Genomic DNA, 2,342 nt, shown 5'->3' on the forward strand with positions numbered 1-2,342 from the left:
CCCAAGGACACACACCCTACTCATCACACAGTGACAAACGTGTATACACATCAAACAAAAAATACAAAAAAGTGACAAACACGGGGATGAATAAAAATAAAGTGGGGAGAAGGAAGCGGGAGAGTAAAAAGTGACCATTATGTAATACAATGGCCGGCCCTCTGGCCAGGAATAAAAATTTCCCCTGGTCCTAGCCAAAAGGCTCGGCCCTAGAGGCAGGTGCGAAAAACGTGTGTTGTGGTGAAGTGACCATGGTGCCATAAATCAAGTGCCTGAACACTGTGACTGTACGGCACCCCTGAACTGCCACTTCAGGGGCACGTTCACCACTGGCTTTTCATGCAACCCTGACCACCAGCCCAGACCACAGCAACCCCCACCCCAGCCAGGAAGACCTGAAGTTCTGGAAGCTTGGTGAGGGCCCTTTACCATCAGGCCTCACCGTCGCTCCCATCCCTCCTACCTAATTACATTCGGGAAATACTAACCGCTCCCCCGGTGGGAAAGAGGAGTCAGTGTTCTCTCCCAAAAAACTGACTGGAGCTAGAGCTACCCCAATCTATGCCAGAAGGCCAGGGACCCGACCCTCTGGCCAGACCCAATGGTTCTCCATTCCCATCAGAAGGCTTCCCGTTCGGCTACAAACCGCTCCAGGTTACCTTTACACCAGCAGGTTTTGCATAGCCTCCGCCATCCCTGATACCACCTCACCGTAAATTAGGGACAGAAGCAAGCGCCACCTAACTGATAAGAACAGATACTACACTTGATCTTAGCCAAAAGGGCGAGAAGCGATGTCGCTACAAACACGAATGCTCCGGGTGAAGTGGTGCACATCTCCTCATGCACTGTTTCAAGCAAGGAAAAGGTCGGTCAGGGGACATCGCTGGAAAAAGGGATGACGCCAGTGAGACTGGAAAGGATGTTGCCTTTCCTAAGTAGGTATCAGTGCGGGAGGTTCCTCCTGTATTGGATAATTTGAGGTCGGCGCTTCTCCATCATGGGGTGGTGTCGGCCAAGCTGTTTAAGGAGGTGGGGCTGTCAGGGATATGCTGGTGCCCGTCGGACGAACATGCGCGTGCGCACGAGGGGCTTTTCCAGGGCAGTTCAGCTGAATTTCCCACTGGGGGCGCCGGCGCGCGCCTGCGCGTCCGCGCTAGCGCTGTTTGGCGCCAAGGATTCTTTAAAAGGTTGTCAGATGCTTCCATAAGGTGCTGTTCGTCTGCAGCTCTGCACCTGAGTTCCTGTATCCTGCCTGTTGTTGTTGTTATCTGCTATTGAACCGGCTACGTCTGACCATTCTTCTATCTCCAACCCGACCCGGCTTGCCTGACTTTGCTTATATCTTGTGACCTGTTGCCGAACACCTGCCTGCCTGCCTGACTATTCTGTGATCATCCCTCCTGCCATATACCTGCCTGATCTCCTGCCAAACGGACTGTCTGACTCTGCCTTGCCTGTGTCCTGTGACGCTGCTTCCAGCCTGCTCTTCCAGCTCCGGGTTCTGCTGCTGCCATATAATCTACCTGCCTGCTTACTAATCAGCTTCAGCCTGCCAGCATCCGCAGCTCAGCCATCCCGGAGGGACGTCTTCCCAGCTCCTGTGTCGGCCACCACAAGAACCCGCACCAGGCACTCCTACCCACTGTGCTCAAGAGGCCACTGTTCCTACTCCAGTGGCTCCTGAACCAGCGCTTAAGAGAGGTCTTCTTCTACCAGTCGGGCTCAACTACCAGGTACCTAACAGGGGCTAGGTCAGATGGCCGGCCCATTTCCTGCCACGCCGTTGCCAGGTTTGATAGTTTCCCCATTGGGAGTGGTTCAGAAGAAGGAGCCGGGGCAGTTTCGGATGATTCATCATCTGTCTTATCCCAAAGGCGGTTCGGTGAATGATGGTATTGAACCGAAAGTTTGTGCGGTTACCCATACATCATTCGACGTGGCTATCTCATGGGTTAGGAAATATGGAAAAGGGGCCCTCATGGCAAAAACCGATGTGGAATCGGCGTTTAGGCTGCTGCCAGTACATCTCCAAAGTTGTCACTTGTTAGGGTGTTGTTGGCAAGGGTCTTACTTTGTAGATCGTTGCCTTCCAATGGGCTGTTCAATTTCTTGTGCCCTGTTTGAGGCCTTGAGTTCGTTTTTTGAATGGGCAGTTAGGGAGGTTGCTGGGGTTAACTCGGTCATCCATTATTTGGATGACTTCCTATGCATTGGTCCTCCGGAGTCCTGCTGTTGTGGGGTTTTGCTGGGGACAGTTCAACACTTGGCTAAGCGGTTTGGAATTCCATTGGCAGCCGACAAAACAGAAGGACCAACCTCAGAGTTGGTTTTTCTGGGAA

General features: G+C 52.8%; 1 pseudogene; it reads right to left on the reverse strand.

The window, feature by feature from the left end:
* Positions 1–668: 668 nt before the first annotated feature.
* Positions 669–796, reverse strand: LOC141114661 (U2 spliceosomal RNA; annotated as a pseudogene).
* Between the last annotated feature and the right edge of the window lie 1,546 nt (positions 797–2,342).

The sequence above is a fragment of the Aquarana catesbeiana genome, linkage group LG12 (genome assembly GCF_042186555.1).
Source record: "Aquarana catesbeiana isolate 2022-GZ linkage group LG12, ASM4218655v1, whole genome shotgun sequence".
In the NCBI taxonomy this organism is placed as follows: Eukaryota; Metazoa; Chordata; class Amphibia; order Anura; family Ranidae; genus Aquarana; species Aquarana catesbeiana.